Source organism: Trachinotus anak, unplaced genomic scaffold, assembly GCF_046630095.1.
Source record: "Trachinotus anak isolate AG129_WGS33_773 ecotype Australia unplaced genomic scaffold, CSIRO_AGI_Tana_v1 ptg000032l, whole genome shotgun sequence".
Lineage (NCBI taxonomy): Eukaryota > Metazoa > Chordata > Actinopteri > Carangiformes > Carangidae > Trachinotus > Trachinotus anak.
Genome location: NW_027273883.1, coordinates 21564585 through 21583792, shown reverse-complemented (window position 1 = coordinate 21583792; position 19208 = coordinate 21564585). Strand labels below are relative to the sequence as shown.

Sequence of the window (19208 nt, the reverse complement as noted above, 5' to 3'; positions counted from 1 at the left end):
AAAAAATTCTTAGATACCAGTCCGTTGGTAACAGGTGTGTAGTTAATACCTTTATTTGGGTCACACCTGCATCCTCACCAAACATATGGATCAGTAGAGTCTATGCCAAACCAAGCAGCACTGTCCAGGTAGTAAACTGTGAAGCCTGATAGCTGTCCAAATTAGACCCAAAGAAAATGATGTAGTAATTGAAGGATTAAGATAGGAGAGGGGTTAGAGTTGGTGGGGGGTAGAGGAGGTGCTGGCAGGGGGATTTAGGCACAGGGCCATTTTAGCCTTCACCCATGACCGGGGGGGGCTGGGGGGGGGGGGGGGGGGGGTTGCACAGGGCTCAACTGTTGCATACACTGGTACTTAATCATTGAAGCAGCCCATAGTTGGTATTTTTTGCTTCATTTTGTTATTTTTATCTTCAAACTACTGCAATGAGAAAGATTTCAGCTTTTTCTCCAGAAATTCATCGTTGCTGTGGTGGAAAACCCCTCTGACACAGTATGGTATCATGGGAGTTGGTCACTAGAGGTCTATGTACATTTGCAAAAAAAAGTTGACATTTTTGTCACAAAGGAAATTATTTACATATAGCACAGTATCCACATTTATTTCTTCATTTACTCCAGTCTTGGTGGGGAGCATTAAGTCTAAAAAAGCAAGTAAATTGCAGTGACCAAATCTTAAAGTGACATTGACTCTAATGAAAAAAAAAAAAAGCCACACATTACATTATTATACTGCACATAATTTTTTATTTTCCTTTTATTTTATCAGGAAGTCCCATTGAGGAAAAAAAACAATATTAATATTAGCATATTAAAATATGGTATAAAACATAAAATACCAAAACATAAAATTTCAACTCAATGGCAACCACATGGCTCACTCACCACATTCTTTGTGATGACCTTGAAATTTTCAATTAAGGTGATTTAAATTGCAGAATTCAAACTTTTAGTCATTCTGACAGTTGTGTTTACTGTAATTATTTAATATAGCTATATAATGATGTTTTCACTCTGTTCCTTCACCAGACTAACTAACTGATAAGGAGATGACAGTGTTATTTATATGTGTCACAGTGACAATAGCTGAATGTGGGTGTGGAAAAAACCCACACTAATTAGTTGTTGCTACATTAATTAGTTTTAAATGTTCAATAGGTGTTACAAAAGGCTACATTTCTATCCACAGCTGTTTGACACTGACACCTTATTGCAAAACAATTCATGACAACATCAATTAAAATTTGAATCCAAGTTATTAAATAGAGTCAACATTGAATTAAATTGAATGTTGAAGTAAACAAGATGAACAGACCTGCTCTTCAGTCGCAAACTTTTTTTCTAATTGGATTTTTTTTCTCAACTGTATGCTTGAGTAGTAAAACTACTTATCCCATAAGTTACAGCCAATAAAACATAGTATTTGCAGCCATTACTGAAATGACTGTGTGGCCATTCTAAATGAGCCAGTAAAAGGAAAGCAGTTCACGACTTTTTGCATTTGTGTTTGGTCATGGTCATCTTCATCTCACACGTGTGTGTGTGTGTGTGTGTGTGTGTGTGTGCGTGCAATAATTGCTGTTTGAATCCTGCAAATAATCCAAATGAGAATAGCCTGGTCAGGCTACCAGTGGTTCTACTAAATAAATAATAATTTCAGTAGTTGTGCAAAGACAAGAACCAAATCTGAGGCGGACCACACTGAGTGGCTGTTAATCTGATAATCATGGTTGGATATCGACCCCATTTATCAGAGCAACCCTGTTTGTGTTAACTGAGGGCAGTCACAGCAGTATGGTCCTGCAGCCTTTGAGCTCCTCGCCAGTGCATAGATTTCATCAGTTGAATTGAATAGGATGTGTTGGAGTTTTACAGAAAACAGAATCTCACTTCAGTTCAAATGAAAGCACATTAACCACATTACAAGCTGCATTATCCATCACCGTCACTCACGTCGGTTTCCCATCTTGCACAATATTGATGATCCAATGAAATAACAATCACTAGCACACAGTGCTGAGCTGAATGTGCTGGATTCATTAGCAGTGCTTATCAGGTTTGAGCTGACATAGTGATCATAGTTAATAGATTTCTGCCTGTGTCTATGAACCGACGCTTGGCATTGTTGCTGTGATTGCTGCGGGATTAAAGAAGAGAAATAAGCTTAGCTGGGAGAAATAGCCCAGAGAACCACGTGGCTGTGATCAGGGATTGAGAGAGAGAGAGAGAGAGAGAGAGAGAGAGAGAGGGAAGGGGAGAACTGGCGGGGGAAGGAACAGCACTCTTTGTCCAGCCCAGATGTCACTGTAGTAGACTACCATTATTGATCCACTGCTTTGCGCACGTGCACACACACACACACACACACACACACACACCACACCACACACCACATATCCTGCACACCACAAAAACACACATGCACTCATACCTTAATTAGATCGCATTAAAATGGGAATTTAAGAGAGGGTGCTGCCAATCCTGTTACATAAACACTCCTTTACTTTTAGAAAATGAATGTCTCGGTACATATTATCCTTTTAACCAACATCATACACAGCACTCTGAATGATTGAAAGCATGTAAAATAGATCAGTTGAAGCATATTCCTTTATATCTTACACAGTGCATCTTATACTTATATCCTATACATAATCATTTGTAAAACCAGCTTTTCTTGTATCTGCATTCTTCTTGCCTCATATATCTGGTCTATTCATCTCTCTCTGTCTCTTCCTCAAATGTGATAGGTCACTAGATTATATGCAAACTTAGCATGTAGGTGTCTGTGTGTGTGTGTGTGTCTGTGTGTGTGTGTATGTGTATGTGTGTGTTTTGCAGGGGTGACAGTCGGCCATGGTAGGGAGGGGACATGGCAACCAAACTTAATCCAAACTCACAGCAGCCCAGAGGGCTGTAAGGGTGGGGTGGGGGTTGGGTGAGCTGTTTCCTAAGCAGGAGAGGCTCCTTTTTAGCATTCACCATCCTGCTCCAGATAATAAACACACTCTAAATGGGAATAAACAGAAAACATTACATTAAGTCTGTGAATAAATAAATAAATAAATAAAGAGGCCTTAATTTATACTAATAAAGATTATTCTTATGGTTCTTTCTTATGAGAAAATCCTCTAATGCACAGGAAGTCATGCTTTGTTTGCAGCTGTTTTAGAATAAAGTTAAAAATAAAGTTCATCAGATGTGCAGACACAAACCATTGGAGCATTATCTTCATAAACAGAATAATCAAAGATTTGACTTACAAGTGAATTCTGGGAAGTAGGGAGCAGAAATGACATGACATGAGGACTTCAGTTGGAAACACACAAAAAAAATTTCACTCTCATTCTCACTCTAGTTTCACTTTGATGCAAATAGACCACTACCTACTCCTCCCTTTTACACACCACACACACACACACACACACACACACATACACACAAAGTATTGTCTTATTTCCCTCAAGGAACTAGTGTTGTTGCTCCATTTGAGTATTAAAACAACTCAAAATACGACAAACTTGAATGCTCCTCTTCTGTTTTCGCTTCATTTCAACTGCCCCACATTCACTACATTGTTAGCATCGTTTATCAGTCTGTAAAAGTCTTTTTTCTCTTTTTTGTTCAGAGTCAGAGAGAATGGAGGAGAGTGGATGTAGTTAGTGCAGACTGAAAGGCAGTGATGTTGCATGTCTGACTAACTTAGGGAAACAAGCTGGAAATGTCTCCAGGCTACTGTAGCTAATCATTCAGCCCACAGAGGAACTGATCGTTAGCCGCTGATGTCAGCCTAACCTTGCCCCGATGCCTTTCAGTGAGTGGGAGAGAGGAGGTACAGGATGGATGGAAGTTTGGATGTTATCCTGTCAAAATGTTTGCTTTCACAATCGTAATAGGCCAGAAAGACGAAGACAAAGACTTGTCAATTAAGAGATTTTGATTTATAAAATCAACACCAATTAGTAGAGATTACACTGCTTTCTAAATGAGCAGCACTGACCAAACACTGCCTACATGTCACTATTGTTACATCCCTTTTCTGTGGGAAAATAACAAAGAAAGGTCAGACTCACTCATATGGAAATATAGGGGCAGTTTGACTTCTCCTTTTCTGCCAGAAACTGTTGGCTGTCTCAAAATGAGTCGCAAGAATTAAAAATAGTAACGGTGCAGTGTAAAAGCTTTATTATCAGCCAAATGGAGGAAGTGGAAAATCCAAATTTGGGCATTCCTTGTGACAGTCTGAGATCCCTGTGAATTAAAGTGCAGTGAAATTTAACCCCGCTTTGGGAACCATCACTATCCCAGTCTTACTCTCTTCATTTTTTTGTAAGGAAGGGAATAAACAGACATGAGGAAACAGGGTTTAGGAGATAGTAATGGCAGCAGCTCTGGCAGGGTCAAGCAGGCTTTAGGGTCACTGAGGACAGAGGTGAGGAGGAGGGGGAGGAGGGTCGCCCAGGGGCCAATGAGCTCACCCCAAATCCAGAGATACAGATGAACACCAAGCGCGCATGCAAGATGAATGCATGCTGGATGCAGGAGCAGGTTGCAGGCCATGTGCACTCGTCATCTATTCTGAGGGTTTCTATTCAGCAAGGAAGGTAAGAGGAATAATAAGTAAAAGCCTTCTCTTTTTTATCTCAACCTTCTCCTGTTATTCTATCTCTATTTTATGAATATGTGGGGAAAAAAAATCACAGACAGTATTAGACAAAAATAGCAGAAATCCTCATCTCTCAGCCGCTTCAGTGTTGTTATGACTGCGAGTTATGCACGTTACATTATAGGAGTATTTCAGTATAGTTGTTCAGTAGTTGCCTGCGCTTTGCTCAGGTTGGCAAAACAGATTGTAGAGATGAATTTCACTTTTCATCTAAATGGCTTTGTGTTTGACAAGATGGATGCAGTGAATAATATTAAAGGGAAAGTGCACTGATTTTACGCGTTAAGGACTGCTCATAGGTCCAGGGGAATGGCCTAGTACAGCCACGTAGAACATGTTTGTTGTGTGAAGTCTTTTGTGGCTCCAGAAGGATCTGCACAAAGTCTGATGAACTGCCTCAAGTGATGTCATCTGAGTCAGCGTCAGGTGGTGCTGAAGTGTGCCGTTTGAAGGTAGTGAGCTTTTAGCATAACACACCCAACTCTCATACCAAAGTCGAAGTCTGTGGTCTCATTGCATTGTGGGTAATATAGACAGCAAGGAGGAAGAATGTGTGGAATAAACTAGCCAGTATCTCTGGTTTTGCTGCGTCAGTGATGAAACATTTTTTTAACTGGCCATCATGAAACTGACAACGTTATAGAAGTGCAATGCTAATTACTCTTTTAAATCTCCTCTGTTTGTGCACAGTGGCTGTTTGTAAGCACATTCCTTTAACTCCCCTGTTTCCAATCAAGAGTGGAGCTCAATAACTGCATTTAAAAGTGTGCATGGCAGTCTAAACCTGCAGTGATAATAATGTTGTATCGCGTCTGTTTACCCCGTTAAAGAGTAGAAACACCAGATTTTTACCTTGTCCAGATTTGTGCTCTCTCACTGTGTTTCCTGGGCTGCTGTTTGCTACTTACCTCAGTTCCCAGCTGCTTCTCTGTCTGTCTGTTGCTTGAGGGCCTTGCAGTCAAGTACACAGGGAAGAAGAGACCAAAGACAGGGAGCTTTTTAGTACCCCTCCACCTCCCCTCTTTCCCACCACCACCACAACACACACAACCCCACTGCACCATATCCACCAGCAGCAACAGCAGCACCACCATCTATTTCCATTGGCTCTTGATGTTTTGTAAAGAATCCCCCAGCACACTAACACCCTCCCTTCAGCTATCCCTCTGGCCTCAGTGCCCTGTTCCCACATTGTATCCAGATGTGAGGAGGATAGTTGAGGGGAGGAAGGTAGGGGCCCCTGGTGGTGCCCCCTCCTCCCTCACCACCCATCTCCACCCCCAACTCCCCAACCCCAGCCTCACACGCACCACCCCAGCCAAACACCATCCTAAGACTGGAGTTTTCCAGTATAATCAGCTGAGATCCAGGAACAAATGAGTGAGACCTAAAGAGTAGATATCCCACTTCATTCACACACTTTACACTTCCATCTAAATATTCCATGATGTTTTGAGTTGTGCGCACAGACACAAACATCTATATACAGCATTGTTGCCTACTGAATCATCCCAGTAACTGCTTTTAGGTTTTTTCCCTTAAGCTAAAACCATAGAGATGAAAATCTGTCGCTCTTGAGGCTGACTGGCTGTGATCATCTAATCCCAGGCTGCAGAACTCTATTTAAAGAGCACAGCCGTTAATCCCATCAGATTATACCTGACCAACTCCACAAAATCACCTAATTAATGGTCTTAAGGATGGCCACAAAAGCCTGTCTTCCCTAAAAAACAAACCCCAATAAATCACAAAAAATCTGACCCATTTATGGTGTCTTAATCTCTTACTTCTCCAGCAGGAGGCCAGGCAGGGTTCATTTTAGCCATGGCCATAGCTTCTCATCTAGAATAAGAGCTGGGAACACCATATCTGCATTTTCATGTAAATAAAAGCAAATTTAATCTTAACTTGACTGAGAAATCCTTATTTGAAATGTACATTAAACCCAAATTGAACATGCCATAGGGGCACCATCTCTTAACGTGGTTATTTAAGGATATAGCTGGGCTCTGAGCATACTCTGATGTGACTCCTTGTTAATACTGATATCAAACCTAGGTTTGTGCCAGGAGCCCCACAAGCAGTTGGTATGCTTAGGTTTAAATACCTAGACAGCAGGCTCCACAGGCACCATTGTCCCAGATAGATCTGAGGTGGAATTTTGTGTGCTATACTAGTATGTATTAAGATTTATGAAGGCTGGTACAGCCAACACTTTAATTCCAGCATCAACTCATTTTCTGCTAAATTTCAGTATTTTTACAACTGACATTATTTTATATAAAAATCTTGAGGCGAATTCAAAATATTCGGTGTTAAATGCTTAGATAAGCATTTATATCATACAATATTAAAACAAGTTTTTGTCCACATTGTGTGGAAACAATTCAAAATACCTTGTTCAACAAGTGCAGCTCCTAATTGCTGCTGTTGATACAGTAATTACAGTGGAACTACTTTCATAATACTGTCTGGTCATCTCAAACCATCTCTTTTTAAGATGAGTTCATACCCACAGCACAATTCAATTTGCTGATCATAGATTCATGCAAATGGACACAACTTTACCAGCAGGCTGTCTCTCTCTTTTTGTGTGCGTGTATGTGTCTTTAGAAGTGAGTCGTATCCATTTTTAGTAACCCCATCCATCAGTCTTTGAGTCTGTGTTTGGCATAGTGTGTTGTGTAAAGCTGCCCACTGGTGCGATGTGGAGAGAATGACAGTGTGCGTAATCCTCTGTCGCTTATTTCTTGTGTAACAGGCCTGTTGGTTTTTAGTGGTGGCTGACTGGCTGGTTTAAATGGCTGTTTTGCTGTCTGACTGATGCAGGCAACTCCCGTTGGAAGCACCTGCTCTCTCTAAGGAAAGCTGCACAAACATGACTGCTTGATGCAACCTTTGCTTTCTCTTTTGTTACCCTCCCTTGCTCCTCTGAGGTAATAGTTGTACATTATGTGTGGTGCAGAGTGGAGCTGATACTTTGTGCTGTTTTGCACAGTTTTGAAAATGAATGTGCCAAATCACAACAGAAGTTATCTCAAGGACATTTTCATAAAGAGCAGGTATAGACCATAATTTTTATAATATTGGCTACTGAGATCCAACAGTTCCCACTATGATCACGCACTTGGCAACAGTGGCAACAACAAACTTCCTCTTAAGAGGCAGAAACCTTAAGCAGAGCTGGTATGACTTCTCCATAGACATGACATTCCTGTCTAACAAAGGTGTCTTTGATATACCACTGCTAGTATTACTACCACAGTGACAACTGCTACCAATACTTGATCTTAGTATCCCTGTTGACCTTATTTATTAGTAAGTAGTATATATAAATCCCTGGCTTAATGATAGTCTAACTCTTCAACTTCACAAAAGCTTTTTATTAGATAGAGTATATTGCTTTGAACTAAAAGCTAACATATGCATTCTAAGATGCCCTCAATGCCCACAATAACAAGATGGTGTTTAGCTGGTATCATTTTCATCGTATTCACCGTGTTAGTTCTTTGCATGCTAACATTTACTAACTAGTAGCAAACCAAAGTATTGAACAATTGAAATTTTGAGGTAATGATGATTACAACAAGAAAAATGTCATTAAAACTCTTTCTCATGTCTATATCAAATATCGTGGCAATTCATTCAAATAGATGTCAAGTGTTTCACCCAAAACCACAAATGGCAACCGAATAATGGCACTGGCTACAGTAAAAACACCTGGAAAACTGAGGTGTATTTAGCTAAAATAGCATTCTTGCTAGTTTAAAGATACTCACTTTCAAATTTGATAAGACTATGGACAGATTTCATAACTTCACTAAATATCAATCACAATATGAAATAAAATAGTTACAAACTCTGTTCTTCTATCAGTGTGGTGCTAGACAAACCACGCAGTATATTTTTTGCAATACATTTTCAAAATAAGAGCTACAATAACACCACTATATGGACAAATAGTTACACAGCCTTAAGGAAATGGCTATGAAATAAATAATAAAAAAAAATAATAAATTCTTTGAGTTCAAAGTGATTTATTCAGTATAATATGTTATTGTGTGATTGCTTTTTACCCCATGTGAAAGCCTATGGGAGACAGTTTCCTCCATTGGGAATAAAAGCTGGAATTTTTAATTGACAGCAATTTGTTACCATTAATATCCCACTGACATTATGTAGCCCATTACCAGACAGGTTGTCAGCCTGACATTCATGGCAGTGTAGGTGCTGCATGCTGCCAGATGCCAATCTGGTAAACCCACTACTGTCTAAACACAGCAACTGGTGCAGATCAGGTTGTGCCCGTGAGCTTTATTGCAAGCAGACGGGTTGAGGAATGCTGCTTGTTTATCGACAGGATGCTGTGATCTGGTTTTCTTAAGCCCACCTGCATCAGAAGGGAAAATGAACCAGAGGTATGGCTGAATCTGGTACATAGTGGAGTTTTTTTTCCCCCCTTATTTTGCTGCATTTATATCTTTCAGCACGTGATTTTCAATCATATCTTTTGGATGTAATTCACTTAGTCATCCTGCAATTCTTTTTGTATTTTGAACTTTATATGTCATCTATGTAGGTGTTGTTTTTCTTCGTTCTTTGTCATATTTTGTAAAGAAACCTGTCACACCGCAGCCGACGTCATTTTTAGTAGCTGCTTTCATGACATTGTCTTTTCTAGTCAAACCTCGGGAGACAGATGTTTTCCGTCATTACAGACATTGGAATTAGGCAGGTTTTTTTACAGGTTGCGTAGGCACACTGATTGGAAATATCTTAAGTGGAATATATTTTTGATTTGTTGCGTTTTTAAACTAAAACATCTGTCAAAACAGAGGAAAAAGTAACTCAAATTTTCTTGAGAGCTCACCATTTCCCACACACAGCCACCCACCCTCACACAAGCACACACATACATACTGTTGCACACACACCTACATTTGCACTGCACAGTGTAGCTTGATTGGAGGGTGGGGGGTTAAGATTGTAACTATACTAGCAGATTGTCTCTGTAGGACTATTGGATGAATGTTGAGAGAGTGGATCCTGGCCAGTTTCCTGTGCTGCGGTTACTCTGCAAAGAATATATGTCATAACAAGCTGTGTAGTCTGGTACTAAGTGTTTCATCATCCCTTTTTAATGAAAGTTTGAGTGACAAAACACCAGACAGAGCTAATAACCAGAGAGACACATTTGTTTTTGTAATAATCTTCTCATTAGACAGTGGTGATCATTAGTCCAAATTCCAAAGAAGTCAGAGTACTCCTGTATGATGGACATTTTCTGCAGCGTGCAGCCACAGCCTGCATTTCTCTCTCTTTCTTGCTCTATGTCTGCCTCGATCTCTCAAATCTCCCTCTCTCTCCCTCTCAGTCAGCTCTTATTATCCCAATCCATCTCCTGCCGTGACTTTACATCACTATTTACCACTTATCTTCCCTCTGCTGCCCTCCCTCTCATTATTTGCTCTGCCTTTTCTACTCTCCTTGACATGCATCTCTCTTCAGATGCTGCCTTGTTTTCCTCAGTATTAGTTTAGAGTTTTTCCACTGGGCAGGTTAACAAGCCGGCATGATTTCATCAATGTGAATCAGTCAGCCTGATAAGACGTGACCCAGATGGGATCTCCGGCTCTTTTTATACAGCCATCCATCACGACCACATAGCCTCATAAGCTCTCTCTCACGGTAATGCCTGTCAGCCTGCGTATGAAAGAAATGTGTCATGTAGCTTCAGTGCACTCTCTAGAAAAACTCTGTGTCCTGTATAAAAGACGTTTGTTATTCTCATCTAGCAGCCCCAGTTCCTGTGTGGTGTTTCTTTTTTTTATTTTATTTTTTTTATTATTTTTGGCTATGAAATCCTGGGCAGATGTTTCAGGACACACACACTGGCTCGCACACACACAAACAAAAACACTCCTAGAATATTCCTTTAGGGACTTATGATAGTCAATAATGAGTTTATGGTGACCTTAGTGAACTTTCAAATGCCCATAATAAGCCCACAGGGACTGAAAGTATGTCTGTAGAACAAAATATTACATTTATTGGGACCTCATTACAATGATCTTTTTTTATTTTATCTCTTTTGAAAGAATAGTTCGACAATTTAGGAAATACTCTATTTGATTTATTGCCAAGAATTAAATGAAAACATCAATACCATTGTCATGTTTGTACAGAAGCTAAGACCAGCACCTTATCTCCTGTTGGAACAGCTAGGCTAGCTCTGTTCAAAGGTGACAAAATCCACCGACTAAATGAGGTAAAACTCATTAATTACATGTTATATCTTGTTTGTTTCCTGGTCATGTGCCAGACTATTTCTGGCAAGCTACAATAAATTGTGAGTTCTTTTCCACATTGTTTTTATAAGAGGTAGTTTAGGCAGATTTTTTATTATTTGAAAGAGCCAGGCTAGCTGTTACCCCCTATTTCCCTTACAGTATGTCTTTGCTCTTTTTTATTATTTTAATGTAGTTTTATGGTATCATCTACCAACATTATACATTGTCTTAAAGGAGCTCTTTATAACACTCCTATTGCTATTGCTACATAGCCAGTGTTAGCATTAAGAGCTGTTTACTTACTGTTGTCTTTATAATACAAGAGGTTATAATACTCCCTCTGAGGAGCACTACTTATTCAGGGCAAACCGGACGCTACAGTGACTCAGTATCGGAAAAAGACGGGACAGTCCACCTGGTCAGGGGCTAGCTGCTTAACATGCTAACTTCAGTGCATGAAGTGATAGAAATAGAAGCAAAACAAGAGGGTTGCGTTCCACCGCTGGAGACAGCTCATGACAAGTAAAAGAACTCACAACATTTCTCCTAGGCTGGAGAGTAAACAGCTGTTAATGCTAACACTGGCTATGTGGCAATACCAAAACTTACAAATGGCTTCTTTAAGGTTTGTCCAGACAGAAACCATCATTCACCCAAATTCGACTGATGGACCATTAACCGTAAGGTTGGAAGCACCGTTTGTGTCTATGTGCCGGTTGTTTGTGTTCAGCTGACTGAACTTTGAGCTCACCATGAACTCAACTTCTTCTTGGTATTTTCTTCCTTTTCTCTGTACATTTATGACTCATGAAGCCTGAGATAGGTGCAAATTATTTGCTTCCCTACTTGTGTCTTTCCATTGATTCTTCAATTACTTCCTATTTACACATAGCCTTGTCTTGTGGTTCTCAGTAGTAAGCTGGAGTGCTTATAGCCTATGTACTATTCAAAGCAAATTGTAATGAAAAACCAACAGAAGTAGTTGATGTTCTTGTTTTGCGTGCATGTAGAGTTGTAATCCAGCATATTGTGATATAAATCAATATTGAAACAAAATATAGTTTTATTAATATTGTGATTGTGATTTCCACCACATTGCCTATATCTATGACTATGATATTACCACAATCTGTGAATGTATGTTAACAGTATGACTTTGGTGGTTTTGTTCAGTGACACACTGATGACTTATAGTGGTCATAACATCGTATATGGTAGTTTTATCTCTTATATCATCAAAATACATTTCCTGTAATGTGTCTCTCATGATCCTATAGGGATTTATTGTGTCTCTGTGGTGTCCATAAAGTAATTCATCGTGAATCTGTATAGCATTGCTTTTTATTTTCTGTGAAATCACATACAGAGAGGTTTCAATACCCAATCCAATGTATTGTACACAATAGCACTTTTTCCAGGGGCTGAAATTGGATTTTACCCACAGGTTACTTTGTTTGGAGTTGTTTTTCTTTATAGCTTAATGTGTATGTGTATTTTTTGGTGTGTGTGTGTGTTTGTACTTTAGAGCAGTGTGTGAAGCACCTCGCAACAACAACAACTGCCTGTTTGAGCCCACACAATCTTTCTGTAGTAGAGCCATCAGGAGATTTCTGTGGAAACCCTCCCATCCTGCCTGCTAGTGTGTGTGTGTGTGTGTGTGTGTGTGTGTGTGTGTGTGTGTGTTTGTGTGCAGGCAGCAAGGAAGAGTCAAAAGCAGATCTGTTGCCCTGTTATGTTCTCATATCTCCTCTTGATAACTTACAGGATGTGTTCTTCAGATTTCGCCTCAAGGCGACAGGTTTGAAAGAAAGGCACAGAGCAAGTAACAAAAGCAAGTAACCAACTAAATGAGTAGGCAATGAAAACTCAAACAGACACACTGTATTCATACACAGAGAGCCAATGCAATACTCCAATGCATGTTCCTTAATAAAGCGTGCACTGACAGTCACTTTACCTATTAGGGAAAAGACACCAAAATCCTTTTTGGTTCTCCAGTAGAAGGTTGACCTGACAGCTCCATGCTTTTACATTTTAGATAAACTGAAACTGTTGTGCTGAGTAGCAAATAAGCTGCATTCTTAAAATGATGTGGAGGTGAGTCTGGTGTCATCATTCTAGGTGGTCACTGACAAGTCAGATTCCTATAAAATGATGCCCTATAATGAGCAGCAAAGATTGAAATGCTGTTTTTTCCTTCTGGTAGCCAGCTGGTGTGCTGATGGGATACAGCCTTCTCACATAAATCCTGCTGTGTGAAATGACAACTTTCTGTGATAGATTTTATCAGCAATTAATGTTAATTCTGTGAGTCATTAATGTAATGCTGCTGTCTGGGCCACTTATACTGGACCAAAGATGTATGTATGATTAGTTTGAAATGTATGCTCTGTGTTGCTAAAAGAACATTTTAGCCACTTATACTGCACCACTGGATCAAACCCCTTCCCTGATGTAATTTGTGTGTGTGTGTGTGAGCGTGAGTGCGAGTGTGAGTAACCACTGAGCCATCTCCCCGCAACGAGCAGCAAAATAAAACGGTTATATCAGAAGGTGCGACAGTGTGAAAGACTGGTGGCCAGCTTTGAGGTCGCCGGTCTAATTACACTTCAGAGAGACTGATTTAGGTTCAGTTGCAGAGGTTGTTCGGGGCTGCAGATGGATGGAGGAGAGCACAGAGGAAGGGGGGGGGGGGGGGGGGGGGGGGGGGGGGGGGGCAGCCGGGAGAGTTGTGAGAAGAGTGGACAGTTGGGGCATGGAGTGAAAAGAGATGACGGAGAAGAGTGCCTCTTCTGCTTTTGCCGCTATTACACCAACAAGTTGCAGTTTTACCTTTGCTCCTGGTCTGTTTTTGGTCCAACCTGCTCTGGCCTACACTTCCCCTGAATGCCTTTCATTTCAGAGCAAGGGGAAGCATAGAGGGGAACTGGTTAAGTAGCTATTTGCATGGATTGGAACAGAAAACGATGAAACTTGAATTAAGTATGATTATAACTTTCTGAATGACTTGTTCATATTTGTATAGAACATGAATGTCTGAGTGTCCTTAAATGTCTCTCCTTCTCAGCAAAATGAGCAAGATCCTGTTACATAAGCACATTTTGATCATCTTTAAATCTAGTCCAAGAGTTTAGGATTAAGATTTGGATTTAGGTTTATGGCGAAATGAAGGTCTGGGCCAGGGTTTAAGTTGGGTTTAAGTGTTTGGAGATGAACGATTAAAAACGACAATCCTGTAAAAGAAGAGTTTATGCAGTGACTGTAGCTGTTGTTTGTGAACTCTAAGGCAATTAAGATCCGTGTAATGATAGTTGAGTCTGAGCTGCACAGTGACAGTAGATCTCAGTGTGTGTGCGTGTGTGTGTGTGTAAGAGGAATGCTGCTGTGCTTCAGGGGGAAGGGGGGCTCCATGGGCAGGAGCACCCAGGGGTTAACGAGCGGTGTGAGAAAAACAGGCAGAGTTTGAGAGGGAGGGGGGAGGGAAGCATGCGTGCACACACACACACACACACACACACACACACACACACACACACACACACACACACACACACACACATGCAAACACATAGAGTCCCAGAGGAACCTGAAGATGGTCGGGCCCAAGAGAGCAGACAGAGCAGGCTGAGATAAATCATAGCAGCAGGTATCATTCCATGTTGATCACTCTAGTCCTTGTTGATCAGTTTTGTGCTATTATTAAGAATAAACAATCGACAACAAACAAAAATTGATAATATATATAATTTTCTAAAATTCTAATTTGATCCTAACTCAGAGACTCAAGCTGTTGTGAAACTGGAATTTTTTTTTTTAAGTGACATAGTGCTACAGTCAAAGGGCAACTTACAGGTGCAAACCAATCATACTGAAAACCAGTCGGTCTTAAGAGGTAACTGTTTCCAGAATACTGGTGTGTAGTGTACTCTGTGGTGTACTCTACAGGGATGAGAACTGTCCCCTTCCTCTCCGGACCCTCCAGTAATCCCACTAGCATGGACTGGTCACCAAAATGTAACATGACAGTATTGACCCAAACACCTGCCACTTCCTACACACACACATAGACACAAACTCTTTTCTATCCAAAAGCCCTTCTCACGCAAATAGAGTAGGCAGGCAGGATCCCCTCTCAGCCTATTTATCGAAGGGGGGTTTGAGAAGGGACAGACAGCGTGGACCCCCTCTATTGTTCTGGCTGGGTTTAAGGGATGGAGGGGGGGTAGGGATGAAACTAGGGATAGGATGGGAATTGGAGACCCCAACAATGCCACAAGGCCCCCCACTGATCTTCCTGCTTATGAGCATGACCTGCTCTGACAGACCAGGGACAGACCCCAACAAGAGGGAAAACTATAACATAACTATAACAGCCCAAACTGAACTGAAATCAGTTGTAGACAAAACCTAAAATACTCCTAGATCAGACGTAAAGTGGAGTCAACATGGAGTCAAAGTTGAGCTGAAAGTGCAGTCAAACATGTCAAAGTAGAGACAACCTGTCAAACTATGGTCAAACTATACAGGATTTCCTTGTGACCTGGATACCTGCTATATGAACAGATATAAGCATATGCTAGCATTTGGGCCTCACTAGTTGTTTTTCATATGACAGAAGTGTGGTCAGGGATGTGCACTGTGTATATACTTAATTTCTTTTCCCAAATCAGAGTTAAACAAAAAGCACCACAAATCAGCTAAATCTAGACCAAAACAAGTCATACCAGAGCAGAACAACAACCGAAATAGATAGATATATAGATAGATAGATAGATAGATAGATAGATAGATAGATAGATAGATAGATAGATAGATAGATAGAATTTTTGACTCCCAATAGAGTTTATGATATGTTGGGTGAAGCTGAATCAACAGTATACAGAACAACATATAAAGTAGAACATTGTCAACCACAAAGTTTGCAAAAGCTTTTTTCTTTTTTGTTTCATTTCCAATTTTGTTTCACAGCTGACACGTTTATCACCTAAAAATGTGCCTGTGTGGGTGTGTGTGTGTGGGTGTGTGTGTGTGCGCGTGTGTGTGTGTGTATCCAGCTGTGCCTTACCCCTCTCTGGCTTCATCGTGGAGCTTACAGCAGACCTCTTTGTCTGCCAGTTTAGAGCAGGGTGGGAGGTGAAGAGCAGTTTGTTCATAATGGATTATTGATTGGTCTGAGAATACACTGGGTCTGCACTGTGTGTGTGTTGGGGGTGTGTGTGTGTGTTTAGGACTCCATACCATCCCCTCTGAATGTCTCCACTTTATGAGCAACTGTACAGAGGATAGCAAGGTTTTTTGTAAAGTGCTCTCTGTATGTTATGCCCCATGAAGCAGCATGTGTGTGTGTGTGTGTGTGTGTGTGTGTGTGTGTGTGTGTGTGTGTGTGTGTGTGTGAGCAGCTCTCTGTATGGGCCGTTAAGCTTTCAATGCTGCCTGTATGAAACAGTGTTAAAAGCCCACAGTGTGCTCATGTAGACTTTCAAAAGATGTGTGTGGACAACATTAAAAGCCCCTTCTGTTTTGCTTCATGATTCCTCAGTTTCCCTGCATGTATATGTGTGTGTGTGTATGTGTGTGTGTGCATTTAAACAGAAGGTCCACTCTTTATTTTTCCCCCACTGTGTATTTTTTTCTTAACCTCAAATGCTTGTCTCTGTGCTGCTGTGTGGGAGGGAAACAGATCCCATCAGGGCTGAAGGATGTCCCACACGAGGACGACCTACAGTTATTATCAGTGATAAGGTGACAGTGTGAGTGAGTCAGTGTGTTATGAAAGCCAATCTCCGCACCCTTGGGTGCAGGAGATTTGTGTCATGGCTGCCTCTGAGATGATTGCTATGATGAAGGCGCTTCCTGGCTGGATGACAGTGTTTTCTATCACAGAGGAGAAAAAGAGTGAGGCTTAGCACCTTCTGCCAAACTTTTGTGTGAGTCTCTGTTAAACTGCAAAACATTTTAAATAGTAGACTACAGTATCTCTCTTTTGTAACCAAATCTGGACACTTTTTTATACTGTTGCACAAAATGTGTTCTGCAAGTTGAACCTGTGGCCTCTAGATGGGGCAGTTGGGCAGACTGCAGTAAACACCGGCATAGAAAAAGTCACTCAGACCAGCTGTACTCCACCTAATGTGTTGAGAGGTATAGATAGCAAAGGCTGACCACTAAAATAATGTATATTAAACAGCAAAAGCTTGTAAAGAGCTGGTCTAGTTAATGGACAGCATGATATGATGATGGGATCATGCTAGTACTGAATTTTCTTTTGTAAAACCATCAAAATTCTGGCTTTGTGAGAGTACTGAAGTAAAAAAACAAACACAAAACACGAAACCTGACATCTGTAAACATGTCCCCCGCTGGCCTGCATGCTCAGTTTGACAACAGTTTGTTTCAAGATTCCCTCCAGATGTGAACCTCAGGAGTCTCAGATACAGAAATAGCTACACTGCTCTACAAAGGTTGTGTATGGATGGGAAAATAAGAGCGGATTTCCTCCTCTTGCTGGACCTCAACCGCTATGGTTCAGCGTTCAGAAAGCAGAACAGCAGAGGTTAAGCACTCATGGAAGGAGGAGGGAGAAAAAAAGAACAGTTTTCGCAGTGTTTGACACAGCAGTCATTATCAGCTGAGTGTAGGCCCCCACTCACTCCCAGTGACTCATGGAAGGGCAGCTTAAGTGTCCATTAATGGCATGTCTGATATCAGAGCAGTGATATTCCCAAGTAGCATTAAACTGTTCTAAGGAAAAAAAAAGACAACCGTTAAGTGTTTCTATCAGGATACAGCATTTAAACACACTAAACTAAAAACACTAATTTCAGTCCCAATTTCAGCTTCGCACTATCTCCTGTCTTATTAATCCTTGTGTGTGTGTCGTGTGTGTGTGAGGTTAATTAGCTGGAGGATGTCAATGACAGTCAAGGTTTACAAACTGGATTGTTCCTGCAAGCTTCAGGAAGGCATCATATCCATTTATTGTACCATGGTGAGCTTTAATAGAGCTTTGATGCCGCTTCCCTTTTTTGATGACTTCGATGATTGGTAATCTTGTCCATCTCTCCTGGACAGTTTCTCCCTCCTTAAGCCAATTTGTCAATTTTTTTGGCCTGTATGGCAAGGAGCCTGCATTGTTTCCCCTCTGTTGGCTAATCTCATTACATTTAAATTTGCACATGTGACTGTCTGGTGGATGACAGGCTTATTGTTGAATAGTCTCAACCCCCTCCCAGCCCTCCTGACCCCCAATCAGCAAGGCCATTTAACAGGGAATAAGATGATTATCCTCTGTTTTTAGCGCCAGAACTGGAAAAAATTACTAAGTTATAATGAGTAATATTAGGATGTGGAGACAGAGAGCAGATGGAACAGATGGAGGGGAAAACTACAGTGGATGGATGAGTGGAGTTGGGCGGCTTTGTTTTCCTTATTTTGCTGTTATATATATTATCACCTGATTCTCTATCATGTCAGTGTGTTGTCTGTTATTCACTCATGCTTCTTTGTTCAAAGGGATGTGTGCAGTTTCTGGCTCCTCACTTAATCTCATAGGTTCATGAAACATTTAAGGTTTTATGCATCATATATACAGTTTTTGAATGTCTTATGTAATTTAGGCACAGGCACGAGTCCTACGAGTCATACACTGTAGCTGTGTGCCTATAATGAACACTATACATAACAAAACAAATCAATATGGTGTCATGGAGTTAAAATAAGTAAAACTGAAAACTGCACATGCTGTGCTGTTTCACACACCACAAAGTTACAGTACTGTTTCTCCCACATGCAATAGGCCAACTAATACTAATACTTTTAGAGGCGCTATTTGTAAGTTTTACTATTGCTACACAGCAAGTGTTAACAACAGCTATGTACTCACAGGTCTAGGAGAAACATTTACATCTACATTTACTCATTTGGCAGATGCTTCTATCCAAAGTGACTTACGAGTGAAGTTCAGCATCAATCTTACTTCCTTTACTCAGCAAGAGCTGTTTCCAGTGGAGGACAGCAACACCAGTGACCCGTCTCATCACTTTCCAGTAACTCCTCACTGTAGCCTCCAATCTGCCCTGAAAACATAGCGCTGCTCAGAGGGCTTAATATATCCTCTTGTATTATAAAGACAGAAACTCGACAATCACCACCACCTGCTACCAGCAATAAACCATGTTTGGCAACTTTCAAATAACCCCTTTAAAAACAAGCGTTTACAGCCATGCTAGCTTACAATGACAATGCTAACATGTA

General features: G+C 40.7%; 1 protein-coding gene across 6 annotated transcripts in view; it reads left to right on the top strand.

Moving 5' to 3' along the window:
- Positions 1 to 19208, top strand: part of LOC139613398 (zinc finger protein 516-like) — a 48106-nt gene that overhangs the window by 7164 nt on the left and 21734 nt on the right. The window contains exon 2 of one of the 6 annotated variants that reach the window (XM_071470014.1): positions 3628 to 4603. The exons of 4 other annotated variants lie outside the window; for them this stretch is intronic. The gene's annotated coding sequence lies outside the window, so the exon portion shown is untranslated. Of the gene's footprint in view, positions 1 to 341; positions 4604 to 19208 lie in introns of those variants that run through there. One more of the 6 variants, XM_071470013.1, reaches the window with a different exon arrangement.